Raw genomic sequence first — 21,009 nt, 5'->3', positions numbered from 1 at the left:
AAAGTATAAATATTTGCTATGTGATCTTTATAAATAAAATCATACATTGGTGGATATTGAGATTTGTACTGAAGGAAAATATTTTTTTGATTGTTATTTATTTATTTTAAATAGGTTAAATTACTGTTTAAAATGAAATTGAGGTTTAAATGAGTTTTCTCTTAAAAGAGAAATGTACTTGATGGTTAGTTTAACTATGAATGTAGTCTTATCATTGTTTACGGTCTTGGATTTTAAGGAATATATTAATGAACATGTTCTTTATATATTTATATATATAATATATATGTATCATCTTATATTAAAGGTTAAAACATTAATTAGCGTAATTTTGGTTAGAAATGTTTTATTTATCGGTTTTCAGAGGTTTTGATAGAGGTAGCTTGCTCGTGTGTCTAACCCACCCTTTATTTTTCAGGTTATTAGAAGTTCCAATCTCAAGGTTGAGGATCCGCAGCTTGGAGATTTGTCTTTCATCTACTCCTCTCATCTACTTCTAAGTAGTGTTGACATTAGTTAGCTAATAATTTATTTATGTATAAACTGATGGATTAGTAGTTTTGGTTTAGAGGTTCTTGACTTACAGGATTCCTAAGTTATTTCTAGAGATCTACATTTATGGATTTTATTTTGTAAAGAAGGTTTTATTTTATCAATAGAATTTCTTTCAGCAAATTAATTATTCTTTTTATTCTTCTTGTATTCTGTGTTCGTTTATTGTCATATTATTTTTTATATTCCCATATTTTTCAGTGTTTGTTTATTGCCATATTATTTTTGGTATTCCCATATTTTCGAGTGTGGGCCTGACCAACTTACAGGTGAAAATTCGGGGGTATCACAATAAATAAAATAAAGTACACAATACTAAGAATTGACTAACTACTTTGCCTGCTTAGTAGTTGTATGAATTAGCTAATGCTATTACTAAATCAAAGTAAGTGCTTACTCTAGCAAAAAATCTTAGTTCTTCAAAGAATTCCTATAAGTAGGCCTTGATTTACAGAGTCATTAGGTACCTTCAAAGTCATTTACTCTATTATTTTGGAGGCATGATGGACTATATATAAAAGCTGTCAAGGAAACATTGTAGAATACTGTAAATACTCGGAAACCATAATAATTTGTGTTCTAGTCAATCAGTCTCCATTTCAAGATTTATTTACTTCAAGCCAACTTCAAGATAACTTATTTTTTCTCTAAACATAGTATAAGTTCTCATAAGGAAAATAGAAAAAGTAAAAGATCGCACTCTAGTATGTTACCCTGATGATCGAGGAGGCCAAGAACATCCACAACTCACATTACTTGCGCTTCAGAGCAAGAAACAGTCGGGAATTTACCGTGCTGCTCAAGTCCAGCAGGCTGGAAAACTCAGCTGGACTTTTTTGGAGAGCCCTTTCAAACATTTCATCAACAATTTCTGGCCCAAAATGTTTGGTGAAAACCCCTTCCATGCCGGCTCTTAGGTGCATTATTAAAGTCTCTGCATCAATTGCAATGTCCGTGTTTGACCTGGGTCTCATCATCTCCATTCTCTCAATACTGAAACACGCGTTTCCTTCTACCAGCGGTGCAATCTCGTTGGGGGATGGAAAATACACAGGCAAGTTGAATGAATCCACTTCAGCTTCACCGACTAATCCCTATAAAAAAATGACACAAATATGATCAAATGCAAGTTGCAACACGAGCTTTCAGAAATGGGAAGAGATTCAGGATGCAATGCCATAAAATTTAAAATAAATTACTTTTTTTTTTTTTTGCTTTATGAAATTTTTTTTATTTATTATATTGCAAGATAGATTTCAAGTTAGATCTCATTGCTTTTGTTAACTGGCTTTAATTTGAACAGTGGAACATTGACTTACGGCATTGACCATATCCACGAGGCAGGACCCAAGAAAATCATATAATAGACCTGCTAAGACCTGAGAATGATGAATATCATCTTGTTGACTAGCCGTGATTAGTACCATCATCCCTCCAACCACAGTTTCTTTAGCCCTATCATTCAGAAAGATCTCCATGTCCTTTTCGAATTGAGCTGCTTAAGCATTGGCAACTTCCTGTGAGGCACGTGTAGTGAATTCTTCCCTTATTCCACGCGTGAGAGTTTTCATCCAGCAACTCTTCAGGAACCTTAGTGAGCCACTGGAGTGCATAAGAGGAATGCACAAAATGGAGAGAGGACTCCGGGAATAACCGACCATGGAAGGAGCCTGGCACCCCAGTAGCAAAGTATTGCCTATCTGGAGGGAGAGAGCTGAAAAGAGTATTGAAATCATTGGAAGCATGGTCATTGAAGAACACATGGAATTCCGGCATTTTAGAACCGAGGCCTTGAGAATGGTAATTTTTTTCCATGGTTTCCAGTACATTCTGCATAGCCACGAAGGTATTTGGCCCGACTGAACATCCCAAATCTGCTATGCGCAATGTGTTTGAAGTAGAAGTGAGGCTTTTTACATCAAGCTTCTCTGCAATTGCTGCTTTCATCATTTCGCTCACAAAATTTGTTGCGTCTCTCTGTAAAATAGGCCAGTAAAAGTTGCCATCATCATCGTCACTACTTCGTAAATTACCAGTCCAGTCTACTATTTGCGTAGTTTAAAAACTCAATGCAACTTAGAAAGAAAGCTAAAAAGACTTGTATTATTTCATGTCTCTTTACTAAAATGGATTGGTATGGCACAAATGAATTAATTGAATAATGGAGGGGTAAATATGTGATGAATGAATAAGTCAAAAGGAGAAGAAAAAATAGAAAAAAAGGAGTGTTCTTTTTATGATCTAGTTTTCAAAAATATACAAATTTAAGAAATGTAGTTTGCCATAATTACTACAACAATGCTCATAGAAAAATAGAGTACAAAAAGGGCCTCTCATTTGTAAATATTTGGATAATTTTTTTTCGATAATCGGGGTGTTCGGAGTTTTGTCATAACTAATTCACGCGACCGTGTAAAGCAATCCCTCCCCCAACACGAATCGGATAAAGCTCAGACTAATTAGAAAATAACTCCAAATATGAAATTACAATAGCTATGTGGAAAAACAAATTCTAAAGCTTAAAAAATAATAAATGACATTTCAATTTAGAAAAGGCTATTATTCACCTTTACACTTCACTTTGGAATAATTAATCCATTTTCCTATAAAAATTACAGTGTGAGAACGCTTCTTTATTCACAATCTCGCATTTCTATGTGATTTTCAGTCATTGTTTGAAATTCTAGTTTTGGAATTCAAAATTAAGGGGAATTTTAAGATGTATGTTGTGGAATCTGAATCACAAGCCCAGTTTATATTGGAGGTTATCATTTATACCTTGGATGCCCTTTTTATTCAAGTCCACATATTTTTCTGTGTAGTGTGGTTTATGTTTTGAGGGAGCCAAAATTGTAGAATTGTGTGAGCTTTCTGTGGTAAACACCAAGTGTTAATACTAATTCTGGTGCCCACTGTTGAGGTAGGCAAAAATATTGCCCAACCGCATAAATACTGTGTTTCGTGTGTGATTGTTTTTCTATTCCCGACAATGCATTGCCTTCAATGGGATCATATTGTATATGTGTGTACATATATCCCATTCCTATGGGATCATATTTTTGTTTCCCTCTAATTTTCATTGATCTACTTTGGATGAAGGAAGAATAATGTTACTTAAAGTAGAATTGGCGAACTCCACAGGTTTGTGGATGTGTAAAATTCGGTGTATCAATCTCTCTGTGTTTCTGTGTTTATACAAGTATAGATTATACACACAATACATATATACATTTATATATATCTGTGTTAGACTGTGTATATGTATAGATATGTAAAACATGTAAGGTACCCGATAGTTAGAGTTCTTGGTGTAGCTGCAAGTATCATCTCCACCATTCATTGGATATGCTTCTGGCGCCATTTCTATTTCCTTGCTGCTAATCTCTCTCTTTCTCTCTCAAATTCAGGTCCGACTTCAGAGCCCTTTGCTTTACAGCTTTTTTTCATCTGTCTTTGTCTAACATTTGGTCTCTAGTCACCTGAACAGAAGTCAAGTCTACTTTGCCGGCTTCGTGTTAAACGTTGAAGAGTATCCCATTTCTCACTATTTTATTGTCCGACAACAACTCCACTGATGCTCATTAGTCAAATTTGTGCAACTCACCACCGGTTCACGTTGATGTCATAAAAAAAATTAATTCTTATTTTTACCCTTCAAGTGTGTAGATGGAGTCAAAATTAAGTTTTTCAAATTAATGAAGTCTGAGGTGGATATGAAAATTTACTGTACATCATCTTTTTATTTCCAAAATACCCTTTATTGTTATGGATCTCTTTCTGCCTCTACAGTTGACTCCTGTGCTTGAATGCCTTGAGCTTTTTTTTTTCTTTGGGTGAAAGGTCTCTCTCTAGTGTAGTTGGAATATTTTTAATAGGTTCTCGCACGGCATGCAGGTGACCTAACACCCGCAAGACTAGGAAGTCTCAATTGTTTCAGAAGTTGCTCTAAAGGAAACCCATTTCAAAAAAAAAAAAAAAAAACAATTTCATCATCAATCTCTAAACTAGCCCCTTCTGAATGTGTTCATCTACAATAGCAAAAACAAATCTTTCTTTTTGAATGGTCATCTCTCTTTTTCACCCACCTAACCAGCAAATCCGTTTAAAAATAATAATAATAACAAATTCATTTAATCATTAGAAAAGTGTAAATGACTAGAAGTTTTGAATGAATTTCTCAAGTATGTCGGTTGTTCGTTTGGGAAGAAGGGTTGCCATAGATGGGTTTCTTTCTCTAGATAGGAGGGGTAGTAACATAATTTCATAACAACAATAGAAGGGTATTTTAGAAATAAAAATATGGTGTACAGTAAATTTCTATGTCCACGTCAGATTTTGAAAAAATTTCATTAATTTGGAAATTTTGATTTTGACTCCATTCTTTTGTCCTTTGACCCCTAAAACTCCATTTTTATGAAATTATCCCGAGTCAACTTTATTACCCTACCCTACAGGATTTCCATCGCTGTGTGAAATGACATGCTTAACTTTATTTTAATATAAAATAAAGATGAAAATGCCCTTTCTACCCAACTTCATCTATTTTTGCACTAAGCTACTTTTGTTTTTCAAATTTCATTTATTTCCTTTTGAGAGAATCAAATTAGAAATCAGTACTTATGTGTTACGAATTTAACCTTCTTGTATTTGAACTTATAAGATATAAACAATCACATCAATGTGGACGCACTTGGGATAAATTTGATACTTCATTCACTCTTAATATAATATAAATTATAAAAATCGTCATCTTAAAAAATTAGACTCCCAAAAAGTGACATTTAAAATGGGACACATGGAGTATTAGATAACTAATAAATTGTAAGTACACAATAAATAAATCTCATTAATAAATAATTAATAATTTAATTATAAGGAGACTATATTCTCACTTCACTTTACTACATTTGCACTCCACTTACTTTTTTAATTATAAATAAAATGACAACAAAAGTACCTAAACTCGTTAATGCGCCATCTCTAATTTTAAAATACCATAATTGTCCTTTATACTATAAACTTTAAATTTTGTTTACCTTATTTATTTTCTTAGTGTTTTTTTTTTTTTTTTTTTTTTTTTTGTATTTTTTATATTTTTTAGTCGGGTAATTTACACAAACCTCCTCTATGATTTGCCATAATTACAAGGACCTCCCCTCCTGTTTGGGAATTTACTCAAACTTCCCCTATTTTTTAAAATATCTTACACGGACCTCCCTTATGTGCAATGGACTATTAAATACACTAACGGACCTGTTAAAATTACTAAAATATCCTCTCCTTGGCATCTAAAATTACTAAACTACCTATAAATTATTGAGTAAGTATGACATCATCTTTAAAAGTAAACCCTACACACCAAGATGGATTTAAGCACTTCTTAATCACTTTGGTCCTGAATTTCTGCTTCCCCAACTGTAATTTCACATATGGATCACTGAACCCATTTTGATCCATTGCATGTATATTTTGTGCTTCACTTAAACGCACCAGAAGTTTCATATTCGCAAACAAATGGGGAAATTGAAAACAAATAAAGAACAAAAATCAACGAAATTGGAAACAATAAAGAAAAAAACCTAGATATTACTACTACAACTTTGATTAAAGAAAAAAAAAAATGGGAAACTGAGAAAAAAAAAAAGAAAAAAAAAAAAGGAAACAACGAAATTGGAAACAATAAAGAAAAAAAATCCAGAAATTACTACTACAACTTTGATTAAGAAAAAAAAAATGGGGAAACTGAAAAAAAATGGAAACAACGAAATTGGAAATCAACGAAATTGGAAACAATAAAGAAAAAAAATCCAGAAATTACTACTACAACTTTGATTAAGAAAAAAAATGGGGAAACTGAAAAAAATGGAAAGAACGAAATTGGAAATAATAAAGAACAAAGATCAACGAAAATTGATAGAATAAAAAGCTAAGAAAGATAAAGATTGGGTTTTTGGGAGAAAAAGGAAATAAACCAATCATTCAATTTGAGGAGAGAGAGATAAAGGGGGAAAAAGCAAACGCGTCTCAATAAGAATGGTGTCTGGTGATTGTAGATCGATCTAACACAGACTCCCCACTAAGCAACGAGTAATATGGGGCTCTGCCCCAACACGAGTCTGCCCTTCTACAAGAGGAAATCAGATCAAAGAACCATCATGTGAAAGGGAAGTTCATCTATGCCCCTTATGGATAGAGGAATGTATTTGACTATATTTTAATGAACTCATACGGCTCAGCAGATGGATTCTGCCTTTGATCACTTCAACGTTTGAAACAAATGTCAGTCGGCAACAACATTACCGCTGTCCTTTTCGACAAGTATAATGGGAATCATTCTGAGAAGGGTAATATACACACACACACACATATATATATATATTCTGACCAGTATGATATATATATATATATATATATATATATATATATATATATATTTTATACGCATATGGAACCATTCTGAGAAGGGTATTTTAGTGATTTTAGTAAAATATGTAGCTGATGTCATCATTTTCCGTTGTTGACTGCCATTGACTCTAACAGAAGGGAGGTCCGTGTAGGATATTTTTAAAAGTAGGGAAGGTCCGCGTAATTTCTGAAACAGGAAGGAGGTCCCTGTAATATTATGGCAAACCATATGAGAGGTTTGTGTAAATTACCCCTTTTAGTCCTATCAAAATAGATAATTTATTCAAGAGATAAATTTTTTAGTTCCACTTTTTTTTTTTGGTTACTATCAAATCAGATAATTTATTTATATATATATTTTTTATTTTTGGACCCGGGGTTGTCAAAAAAGACCCAAAATATTAAAGGTGGGAGAGAGAGAGAGAAGGAGACCAGTTATATTAAGAAGGGTAGTTGTATCATTTGAAAATAAATAATTAGTCACTTGTAAAGTTAGGATTAGAAGAATTGTTTCATTTTAGATTGGAGTGCAAACGTAAAAAAAGTAGAATGTCAATATCACCTCCTATAATACTACTAATTTTTAGAGTTATTTTAATTGCATTGTTAATTATTTTATTTGGTTAATTATTTTTATTAAATGATTAAATGGCTATTTGATTAATTTGGTTAATTAGGTTATTTTAAATTATTTAATGTGTATTACTTGTCATTATTTGTTTATGTGTAATTTGTTTATTTAATTAATTAGTTTATTTGTCATTATTTGTTTATTTGTAATTTGTTTATTTTATTTTAATTAATCATGGGTTAGGCTTGGAGTTATTTGACCCAAATGAATGTGTTTGGTCTAATTAGAGAAAGCCTAGATAAGTTATATAGAATTATGACCACAAAAAGGTGTATATAAATGTATATATATAAATAAATAAATATATATATATATATAAAATTGTGTATGTTAATTTATATATATATATATATGTATATATTGAGTGGATGCTTGTTTTGGAAAAATTATACGTTTGAGGATTTATTATTATTATTATTACTGTTATTATTATTATTATTATTATTATTTTAGCTAGACTTAGGTTATGATTTGTTGGTTAGTATATATATGTATTAGTTAGAAGAAAAGGATTTTTGTATATACGTGAGTTACAAAGAGAGGCAGATGAATAGAGAGAGAGAGAGAGAGAAGAGGAAGAAGGAGACTGGAGAAATTAATTGGGTTATTTTATTTTAATTAATCATGGGTTAGGCTTGGAGTTATTTGACCCAAAGGAATGTGTTTGGACTAATTGGCCGGAGAAAGCCTAGATAAGTTATATAAAATTATGACCCATGGGGAAGGTTTATATAAATGTAAATAAATATATATGTGTGTGTATGTTAATTATATATATATATATCTATATATATATCAAGGGGATGTTTGTTTTTCTAAAATTATACGTTTGGGGATTTATTATTAATATTATTTATTATTTTTATTTTTATTTTAGTTAGACTTTGGTTAGGATTTGTGGGTTAGTATATATATATGTATTAGTTAGAAGAAAAGGGTTTTTGTATATAAGTGAGTTACAAAGAGAGGCAGAGATATAGAGAGAGAAGAGGAAGAAGAAGGAGACCAAAAAAAGACAAAAAAAGGTAACAAGGGTTGCTAGAGTTGGAGAAGAAGATCAGAGCGATTGTAGAGAACTTGGGGTTTGGTTTTCAATCCGAAAATTATAAGGCAAGTTCTTTATCTATCTCTTCCCCTTTGAATCTATTATCTCTCCATCACATGCTAAACTTTAGGGTTTAAATCAAAGAATTAATTGGACAATTAATTGCTATGCATGAACTAAATCGACTGTTTTTATGTTTATATGTGTTTGTTCTTCAAATTGATGGGTTCTTTGATTTCATGCCTGAAACTTGTTTTTAATTGATGAGTCTTGTGTATTTTCATCATATAAATCATTGACAATTATATAAAACTTAGAAACCATATTTTTAAGAGACAAATGATGGATTTACAAGCCTAAAATGGATCTACAAAACTGTTGCTGCGACTTTGTGCTTGAGCAATACTATTCCGGGCACCATTGCTCGAGCACTAGGGGTTATGCTCGAGCACAGGGAGGTTGTGCTTAAGTTCTGGGACTTGTTTGCTTCGAAAGTGTTCCGATTGATCCCGGTTTTGTATAAATGATCCCGAACATATTTATAAGTGTTGGGAACAATGACATGTGCTTAAAATATATAAATTGTATTAGACTCTTGTGATTTTTTATTTGATGGGAAATATTAAATATATTAACTAATAGGTTAATTATAAATTAATCTTTATGGCATTTAAATTGTATGATTCAATGTATTAATCTTATTCATATTTATAATCATCGTCGTTGATATACTTATGATTTATAAGTATGATACATGTAGTTATCTGTTTTACCATTCTTAAATATGAGTAAATAATATAATGATTTTAATAATTCTTTTACCGCATGTATGTGATCCTAAATTCGATTTATGATTGTTTATGGTTGTCACACCATTGTTAGATGTGGTTATGATGAGATTTATCCCTATATGCATGTGATGAGATCATTAAGATAGCTAACAAGCTAGACTCCTTGATATTGTATGCCATTGTTAGATATGGCTTTGATGATTTGATGTGTATGTGAACTGGCTAATAATTCAAGACACTCTACTTGTGCCATTGTTAGATATAGCTAATAAGCCAATGAAAAAGCACAAATTTTGGATGTTTGTGGGTATCATCTATGGAAACCTCACAAGACTATAACTCATCCACTAGGGGTAACTTAGGGGTTTAAAGATTATTGTATACGCTAAATGCAATCGTTTCTCCCACGAAAGAAGTAGTTATCTTAGTTACTTTATTTTAATTTTTGTTTTATATTGTTAAGGGACAACCAATATATAAGTTTGGAGGTGTGATAAGCGCTAGATGTTGCATATTCAAGCCCTTAGATTTGCATATTTTAATACCTTATTAATGTTTTTTTCATGTTACTTATGTTGGCTCTATTTGTTTGAATGTAAAATATTTTTTACTTCGGCAGTTGTCAGTCTCATGTATGCTATGGTCTATATTAGACCAGACATCTGCTACTCTGTAGGGATTGTCAGTAGATATCAGTCCAATCCTAGACTTAATCATTGGTCAGCTGTAAGAATATCTTAAAATACCTTAGAAGAACTAGGAGTCTCATGCTCATTTATGGAGGTGATGATCTGGTTCTAATCGGATCCAGATGCTAAAAGATCTATATTTGGATATGTGTTCAAACTCAATGGAGGTGCAGTTAGTTGGAAGAGTGTGAAGCACTGCTGACTTAACCATGGATGCAGCCTCTGAGCAAAAGAAGCTGTTTGGTTGAGAAACTTTCTAATTGAACTGGAGGTTGCGGAGCATATAGATCGGCCTATGACACTTCATTGCGATAATAGTGTGGCTACAGTCCAAACCAAGGACCCAAAATTTCATAAAGGAACAAGACATATTCAGAGGAAATATCATGTGGTTCGTGATATAGTAAAGCGAGGAGATATACTTGTGGCATCGGAACATAACCTTGCTAATCCATTCACAAAGGCATTGCCGATCAAGATTTTTGATCGTCATATTGAAAACATGGGAGTTAGATGTGATTCGAATTGGCTATGAGGACAAGTGGGAGCTGTTGGGATTTGTGTGCCCTAGCATAGCAAATTCTTGTTTGGATTGTAAAAGTCATGGTTCCTTATTTGAATATTATTATTAAGGTATTATACAATTGGTTAATGGAATGTATTATTTTCTTGATTCATTATGGAATTGAATGTGTTCACTTGATTACAATATATATTTATATATGTATGTAATGGCAATTAATACTAAGTTATAAATTAGTAATCATAAATGGTTCAAAGTCGATAATTATGGATGGATTTTTAATTAACTAAGACTTGAACCGAGTTCACAATAGATTGAGATATATTGCGAGAGCCATCATATGCAATTGCTCTCTATCATTGTCATGGTTTTTGACTCTCACGCATGAGAGAAGTATAGACTCTTTTATTAATTAATAATTACTTTGATTTGTTCAGCGGATACTTCAGAATCCAAAAATCGGCACTTTGGATAGTTATGTAATTAATAATTAGAGGGTTATATTATCAATACTTGCATTAGTGCTACTTGTATTTATTTTGTATTACTTATGGTTAATCACAAATAAATTTGAAGGTCTTCGTATGTTTCAGAAAAAATATTTTCTATATATTAATTTAGTAAATTATTATTTTTGTCAAACAAATTTTTATTGTGATCAAGCCGGAAATAATCAAAGGTAACAAAATAATTATATTAATTATGTTATCAGATTAATAACTTTATAATCCGATAAATAATTATGCATAGAGGGATCAAAGTGCAACATTGACTTAGATGCTATTTACTAATTAATTGGAGTGTAATTAATTTCTTTTAGTGGAGAATAAATTAATTTATGAATTAATTGAATTGGGTCCAAGGTTTAATGGACCAGACCAATTATTAATTTATAATAGCCAAGAAAATAGTAAGCGCAAGGGATTCTCACCCATAGCCCAAGTTGATATTAGAGTCCTATTAGATTTGAGATATGTGAATCAGAGATTGAGAAAAATATATTGTCTTTATCCTTTATGTTTATTTTGCCTATATGTACATGAGTCGATGTATATTTTAAGTTACACCTTTAAAGACAGAAAAATATATTTTCTCTCTCTAGATTTTTTAGGGTTTGTTTTCTCATTTAAAGGAGGCTACCACAAGCCTTGTCTCCAAGGTCATTCATCAAGGTATATGGGTGATTCCTAAAGAGAAGATCACTACTAAGAAGAAGGAGAAAAGATCTTGCTAAGTGATCTACAATAAATGAGAACATTCATTTTAGAGGAAAGATTTAAAAATTTATTCAAACATTTGATGTAAGTATTCAATATAATAATTGAATAATTTATCATCTTTATTTTTACATAAAACTTGTCTCTATGTGACGAATCAACATCCATGTATAAAAATCTTTCAAAAAGTTTTAAAACTTGTATTTTCCCAACAGTTTGTTTATTTACTAATTTTTTTATTGAAAGCCTTGATAGAGTTTTGTGTACATTTGATGGAGAAGTTTGTGAGACTATGTTGTATGGTTCCTCTGTTTCTGCTTCTTAGGCTTGTTCCATTGGCTTTTGTAGGGCATGACTATGGCCAAACTCTCAACAGAAGCATTCTCTTTTTGAAGCTCAGAGATCTGGTTACCATCCCAGTAGCCAGAGAGTACAATGGAGAGATCATTTTGGTCTCAATGACGGCAAGGCTAGTGATGTATGTTATAATTTGCTCTAATACTTCAATTTTTCCCTTTGTGACCAAAATAATTCTTGGGGTTTTTTGTAGTTTGGTTTTGAATTCAAACCAAAATAATTATTGGGTTTGATTTGGTAGTTGAAATACCACCTAAATGATATATTTCATTACAATAATAGAGTATATAGATATCAATTACATATGTTGGGAATATTGGTACACGTGGATTTGGTAAGAGGGTACTATGATGCAATCATGCGAGAAGTACCATTACTTATAGATTCTACACGCTTCAAAACTATTGGAGATACAGTTGGAGCGTTTCTTAGCCTTTTGCATATGTAAGTATAACTTCAAATTATCTTATTTTAATCAAATGAAGTAATAAGGATTTTCTTGCTAAATGGGGTATCATATTAGATACAGTGTATTGCATAACGCATATTACCAAATTTTGGATAAAAGTTTGGCTTTAAATTCTTTTGCTTTGCCAAATTCTGGTGCAGTGTGCACAGATCATCAAAACTTTTAGTTCTTCAACTCTACTTTTGTTTTTTCTCCTTTAATAGATCATCAAGAATTCTTTTGATTTGAAAATGCTTATATAAGGCTCTACATTCTGTATATTAGAGATGGCACACATTAGATACCTTTATTTTTCTTCCCCAATGAAAATCTACAGTGATGAGTGAGGTTGTGACAATCTTATAATCACTGAAAGCTGTGACATTACATTTTTTTCCATTGGTTCTGAATTGAAAGTTGGAACCAAGCTGGATGGGGAGTATTTAAGTTGAAAGGAGAAACATTTAGTTCTGAAATTGGAACCTTTGAAGAGTTGCAGACTGTGTGTGTACAGAAAAGCTAGATGGGCTCTATGGACTGTAAAAAAACAAAAGCAAACTCATTCCTCACACTCTCTCTCTATATATACTAGTCTATTATCTGTTTGATTTGTCACAAAAGAAAAATAATTAAATAAATAAATACTTACTGAAAAAAAAAAAAAAAAACTAATGTAGATCCTTAATTACGTAACAAGGATGTTGTTGCCAGTTCAATCATTTTTGAAAAAAGGTTTTGATTCATTTAATTGCCACTGAGAAGTATAATCAGAATGTTCACTAAACACCATTGCACCACAGTCCTGCTAGTTCCACTAAACACCAATGTCCTGCTAGTTCCTTTCTTTGATGTATATACATTGATACATATTAGCCTTTTATTTATCGGCCATAGGTCCTAAAATAAAAGAATTAAGAGAACGATAAATATTTCTTGGCTTCATGAGTTTGCAACTAGACTACATAAAACCAATAAGGGTTTGTAGGAAAGAGATTTCTTTCGAAATGATCAGTTTATTTGTTACCTAATTGATTGAGTTTCCTTGAAACATAAAATATGGTTTCTAATACGTTAAATATTTTATTTCAGGTTATACGAAGAGAAGGAAGGACGATACTTGGAGGATAACAAGGATAATACACGGAGTCTTCGTTTTTTTTTTTTTTTTCAATTTGATACAAATACCAAGGATTTGAGACATTAAAAATTCTTATATTTCCCTTGTTATTGAGACATAGTTACACTCATGAATGTATTATAATTATTTATTTATTTATTTATTTTTGACATTGTTGTGGATTGGGTTTTTTTGGTTAAGAAATTTGGTTTATTAATGGACTGACCTTGATTATAGGATTTTAAATATATATTTTTTAAAATTTGCTTCATTTAAATATATTATTATAACCTTTAAAAAAAAGTGTCAAATACATTTGTTGCCATGCTTATCGCGATATAGGTTATGATAGCAAATACAAATGTTACCATAAATGCTATCAAGTGGTTATGGCAACAATTTTTTCTACTTTTAACGGCAAATAAAATTGTTGTTAGAGAACAAATTTTTGATCATTTATGGGCCGATAAATAAATCATTTTGCCGAAAGGACACTACATACCATCGGCCACTGATACTAAAGGGAAAGAGTTCTACAAATACTATAATTCATTGAATCATTCGACTGCCAGTTGTTTTGTATTTAGAAATGTTCTGCAGATAGTAATTGTTGAAATTTCCAAAGAAGAAGCCAGAAGTAATGGGGGTCGATGGTGATCCATTTCCTAATATTGTGAGCACCAATATAATAAGCCTGGCATTTGAAAAAGCCGCTGACAACAGTGAACAAAGATATCTACTTAAAGTTGTTGATAGCTCCTCATTAGTCAGTAGCGACGACGATGATGAGAGGGTAAAAGACTTGGAAAAGCAATTGATGGAGGCTAAGATAACCCTCATCAATCATGGATGTTGTCCGAGTTGCAAAAGCCGTGGTATTAATAAAAGCCAGAATGGAGATAAAATAAGTTATTTTCAAACTACCAGAAGGCGTAGTGTCCATGAAAGATTGGGTTATCAACCAGACCAGAATTCTGAAGGAGTAAATCGACTGGTATTTAGTGAGAATGGACCAAGGGCGATAAGGATCATTCAGTCAGAAAGGTTTGTGGCCGATAGAATTCTACCAGAGCAACATTCGTATCTGAACTTCAAACGACGACCAATAGTCTAGTCAGAAGTTTAGGTTAAAAGAGGTAGAGAATCTCACCGCTTGAGGGTGGTAAAACCCCCTTTGGTTAATTACGAATTGTCTTTCCATGGGGAGAAGGATGATCAGTCAAATCAAGATCCAAGGCATTCGGCCAAGTACAGAATTCGTTTTGGATCCTTACCAGATAAGGTAAATTATAATATGGTATTTGTTTTGCCCTCAATATTTGAAGCAAAGATAGAACCACCAATGATGATGTGATAGCCCAGGTTCTCAGAACCCGGTGCGTTGACGAGTAACACGAAGACTGACTTGATAACGGTTCCTAAATGCAGAAGCTATGGTTTTAAAACCCGTCATGAAATGAACTAGGGGTAAATGGTCATTTCAAATCAAATGGATGCTACCATGCATACCATTGGATTAAAAATGAAAAAATTTATAAATTTAGACTAAAAATTCACATGATTTGGAGTTAGAACGAAGAAGATATGGCTAATGGAAGAAAAGGTTAAAGGAAAATAACATAGGACGATCAGATGGCAAAACAGAAAGGAAGAAAAAATGAAGGAGGCCATCTAACCGGTTGGATGCTCCATCTACTTGATCAGATGACCTCATCTAATCGGTTAGATGATTTGTCTAACCGATTAGATGGGTCTCGCAGCATAAATTTTTTGCCAGGAAATTTTGGAAAAATACACTGTTTTGAGGGCCAAGATGTGATTTTTTGGAAAATGTTTGTGAAGTAAACCCCCCCCCCCCCCCCCACCCCTCTAAAATCATGTTTTCTGATCAACCATGTTCCAAACCAAAGTTAGAAAATAATTCAAAATGACGAAAATGCCCTCAACAGAAACTATGTCATAGAAGTTAAAACAAGCTAAAAATAACCATACATTTCATTCATCAAAAGAAATTGGCCCTTGGCCTCATTACATATACGTTGAAGCAATATCAAAATAAGGCATTTAAGTTCATATTACATGTCCAAAATGAAGCAAGTCAAGCTCCTAAACAAGTTAAACTTTGACAACAACAAAAGATAATATAAGCATGCTAACAATTGCATGTCAAAAGTACATAAATGATATCCCAATGCTACACAAGCCAAGCTAGGGATGTTGAGCATCCAAAATAGTGTCTTCTTTCCTGTAAAAGACCCAAATCAAATAGGGTGAGTAAACGAGTTATTCAGTGGGATGAAGCATATGCATATACCTTAAAGTTTCAACGGTTCATTGCAAGTGTAATATAAATGGTTACACATGGTTCATGCCACCTAACATCTAGGTTTGAAGTTGAGCTATTGGATCATCCTAAAGCTACCTTGGAACATTTAAAACACAATTCACAACAAGTGATACAATTAAACAACATTGGAATAGCCAATTCAAAACAACAAGTTACAACGATTTAATGTTATCAACTTGAAACGAAATGAGAAATCAAACAAAGGAAACAACAAGTTACAATGATTTAGCGTTATCAACTTGGAATGAAATGCGAAATCAAACAAAGGAAACAACAAGTTACAATGATTTAGCGTTATCAACTTGGAACGAAATGCAAAATCGAACAAAGAAAACAAAAAGTTATAACGATTTAGTGTTATCAACTTAAAACGAAATGCAAAATCAAACAAAGGAAACAAGTTACAATGATTTATTGTTATCAACTTGAAACGAAAATGCGAGATCAAACAAAAGAATCAACAAATTACACACAACATATACTAAGTATATAAGTATAATGACCCGGTCATTTTCCTTCCTTTCCTTTTTCTCCATTTTTACGGATTAAATTTTTCATTGATTTTTTTTTTCCTTCGTGTGACCTCACTTTTCGTGTTCGGAATTGATTTTTGACTTGACGTGCTTTCATTCCAATTGGTTTCCTTGAAATGCGTAGCTTTACTTTTGGAGAAAAGATCGCTGGTTGTTTCTTTTTCCCGCAGGGGCGTGGATGAAGAGATTCTTCAGAAATGTTTTCATTTCTTGGGGTATTTTTTATAAATATCATTTGGAGATATTTTGATTTGGGGGTTTTTAAGAAAATATCTTTCAAGTTATTTTCATTTGGGTCACTTGCGCAGTTATCCTTTTGTGTAGGGGCCTTTGTGTAATTAATGAAAGTTAATTGAAAAGTATCTTTTTTGGGCCTGGATCCTCGTACGGGATTCATTTTCACATTTTGTCAAGTCCTGTACTCTTAGAATTGTCTTTCGGTCGATTTCCCCAATTTTAAGGTTTTTGACCCTAATTGCTACCAAACTTGCTCGAGGCATATCTTTCTGCACGGGCCTCGATTTTTGACATTGTTTCTTCTGTTGTTCTTTTTTTGTCATGAAAGTTCTTTTTCATTTATAGTGTTTTACCGTTTGAGCGTGTCTGCACAGATTTGACTTTTCAGGGCTGGGTGGGACCTGTTCGGGGCACTTTTTAGGTTTTCTATAAATAGGTGTCTCTCCTCCACAGTCGACAGCCATGGGCTATCACCATTCTTCCCTCCTTTTGAAGCCCTTTCCCTTAGATTCTTCTTGCAACAATGAAGGCATTGTTCGGCTTCGGCGAGATCTTCGATTCCAACCGATTGGAATCTGGTTTTGGCTATTTTTTGAGTTCGGGTTTGATGCCAAGTTTGGATTTTGGTGTTGCTGCAAAAGGGTTAAAGGTTCTCCTTGTTGTCCCGGATAAAACCCCGAAGTTGCGTCACATTCGGAGAGGTTTCGTTTTGGTGGTATTTGAGATTTCATCTCAAATTGAGGTAGGGGATTGTTGTATGTTTATTTCCTAAGTGTTTAGGTGTTTTTGGAGCTTAATATATATTGTTTACATGTTTACTAAACCATAGTCTTGTATATAGATTGAAAATCCTTAAAAATAACTTAGGGTTTAGTGATTTAAAAGCATATTTGGTGTATATATATGTGTAGGTTGCCAAATTGTAATATGTATATATATATATATTGTATAGCTTGTTTCATGGTTTAAAGCATGCCTAACTTATATATATATATATATATATATATATATATATATATAATGTGTAGAGATAACATGACAATTAGTGGCCTTGAGATTATAACTTATATGCATTGTATAGCTTGTTTGATAATTCAAAGCCTTGGAAATATGTATATCTTGCCGTAAGTAAATTATTTCATTTACTAGGTTACTTGAAATTTAGAGACTTTTCATGTTTAGATGGCAATCTTTTGTAAAGTAACACATTTAATTACCTTGTAAGCATGTTACTAACTTGTGGTAAAATTAGTACTTGTGGCCTCCTAAAATGGTAATTTAACTTAACATGATATATAATATCATTGACTTGTATAACTTTTTTAAATATATCTTGTATAGGTATATTGCTTGTTTAGAATATTACAATTAATTACCTTGAAAGCTTGTTACTAAATCGTAGCTTATTTAGTACTTGTGCCTTAGGATGGTAATTTAACTAAATTGTTGTAAGATATTCTTGTTTTATATATAAATCGCATATTGAAGACTTGACATGTTATATGCCATTTAGACTTGAATTCTAGGACATGGTTTGTATGGATTCAACCTTAGTGCTTGGAACGTGGTTTCTTGCATTGTTTATTTTGTAAAGTTTTGAACTTGTTGATTTTGGAAAGCTTGTGAGGACATAATCTATGTGATGGCTAGGGTTCGACTCTAGTACGGGGAGACGAGTCTCTCTAAGTCCTAAGTGCGTACTAGGTAGTATCTTGTGGGTCATAATAACCCAAAATAACTTGCTTGGTTTGTGACCATATGTCCTAGTCTTTCCACTAGTTGATTTCGCATTCAATTTTCAAGTTGTTAATTATGGATTACTTATAGCTTGTGATTTAGTGTGTAAAGTTTCATTTACGTTTCGTGTACTTGTACCTAGTATGCTTGTGCGTTGTATATTTCATTTCGTCATGGTTTAGTGCATTTGAGCTTTGGTGTGTCGTCAACCCAAAGTTTGTGCAAAAAAGAGTGGTGTTAGACTATGGTGAGTGTGGCCAAGTTTTACATTTATAAATTGCCACTACTACCTTTCACTAAAAATATAGTTAGGACGAGTATGGATCGTCCCAAGGGATTGGTGGGTCGTATTAGGTTGTGGAATCGAGATTAGGGTTAGTAGGTCGAGTGATCAAAAGATTGGTTAGTGGTTGAATTACACTAAGATACAATTTAAACTAAAGTAGACAATTAAATGCAATAGGGAGAAAATAAGAGAGAGTGATCTTAAGGTTTAGAGATCACCACTAAGCATAGCTTTTCTACACCCTTAATGAATGATTAATAAGGAGGAAAACATGTATTACAACAATAGTATGTGTGTGTGGTTGTTTCAACAAGCATGGATGACAAATTAAGCATATATTGTCTAAGCAACATGGTGGATAACACAATATATCAAACTAAGCCATTAATCCTTTCTTTAAGATCACAATCCAAATACTTCACAAGGTTAGAGACATATGCTACTTGCTTTCATAAGTATGAAACATTAAATAACAAGCATGGATTGTCCTCCCATTTAACATCTAAACTACAACTACATTACAATTAAGCTAATGACATGAAATTAAACTAATTAAACTAAGGGAGAGGCACAATCCATCAAGAAATGAGTATGAACCATCAAATAAACCACAAGAGCATTCCATTAAGCACTATGTCTTGACAATCTCTAGATCTATAGCATTAATACACATAGACATGCATCAATAACACAAAATCTAGAGACAAACACATGAACATCTATTCTAGCATACATAGACATGTTGATAGAATGAAATGATCAATTGGAAGCAATAAACCACACAAATCATTGAATAAACAAGATCTATGTATATAAATATGTCAAAGCATCTATCACAATACAAATCCCCTCAAAAATACATAAATCAAGATGTAGTAAGCATGCTTAGGGCTAACTCTAGCCCTAAGAGGATGTCTAGCCACTCATGGATGGTATCCTCCAACCTTCAAGGGCTAACTCCATAGTAGAGATTGCTCCTCTTCTTGGTTGATGGAAGAACTCCAAGCTTGTGTCTCTAGTCTCCTCTCTTCTTTTCTTCCTCACTAAGAATATATGGAAAATGTGTCTCTAGTGTATGTATCAAGTATATCTCAAGAATGGCTCATATTCCTTATATAGGTAGGTTAAATGTCACCCCCAATGAGCTGGGCTCGTACACCAATATTCCTTCCAATGATTGGGTATGAGACAACTTTTAATGAGTTGGAAATTAGATTTTCTCGGGCTTGAGGAAGTTTGATCGATCGAACTTGTGGTGAGATCGATCGAACATGGCTGAGATCTATCGAATTTAAGCTGGATCGATCCTCTATGGCGGTGCCTTTTTGAATAAAGACAAATTTGAGATATTTTGAAGATATTTTTGGGAAAGAGACAAGTGTGGTAAGTAAGGTGGTACAACTGTATAAGATGGAATCTTTTCGATCGATCGGAAGAAAATTGGATTGATCGAACTTTGTGGGATCTTTGGATAAGGACAAAAGAGCTTGGATCCATTTTGAAATGCTGAGATCGATGAACTTTTGATTGATCGAATATTTTCTGAGATCGATCAAACTTGTTGAATTTCCACCACTTGCTTCCTTTTGCTTCCACTTTGCTCCTTTCTTTGATTCATCTCAAGATTGCTTCAATTATGCTCTTATTTAACTGAGTTAGCTTATTTTGGGGATAAGTACCTGAAAATGGATATAATACAAAATCAATCTAAAGTGGAAAAATAAGATAGATAAAGGTCCTAGAATACCTAAGCTTAAGGAGTTTAAATGTGCACTTTTCAGCGCTCATCACGCCCCCAAACTTAAATATTGCTAGTTCCTAACAATGAACTACAAAGTAAAGGAATGAAATGAACAACTATATAACTATGAACTAGAAAGCAATAAATGGATTACGCCACTTTTGTAGGGAACACGATTACATTTAGCATAAGCAATAAGCCTTTTAAACCCCTAAGTTACCCCTAGTGGACAAGTGAAGTCTCGTGAGGGTTTCCAGAAATGATACCCACAAACATTAAGCTCATTCTCACAAAAGAAGTACCAATATTGCAAACAAGCATTGGGAGAAAACTACCTCAAGTATGCAATTTTT

At 32.7% G+C, this 21,009-nt stretch overlaps 1 pseudogene; it reads right to left on the bottom strand.

Annotated features, from left to right (window-relative positions):
• Nucleotides 1–1,137: 1,137 nt before the first annotated feature.
• LOC132287955 (loganic acid O-methyltransferase-like) lies at nucleotides 1,138–2,526 on the bottom strand (annotated as a pseudogene).
• Between the last annotated feature and the right edge of the window lie 18,483 nt (nucleotides 2,527–21,009).

Source organism: Cornus florida, unplaced genomic scaffold, assembly GCF_030987335.1.
Source record: "Cornus florida cultivar Cherokee Brave unplaced genomic scaffold, ASM3098733v1 CherokeeBrave_3.0.0_Hap2_Chr02, whole genome shotgun sequence".
Lineage (NCBI taxonomy): Eukaryota > Viridiplantae > Streptophyta > Magnoliopsida > Cornales > Cornaceae > Cornus > Cornus florida.
Note: the sequence above shows the minus strand (reverse complement) of the source record. Positions and strands in the feature narration are given on the sequence as shown.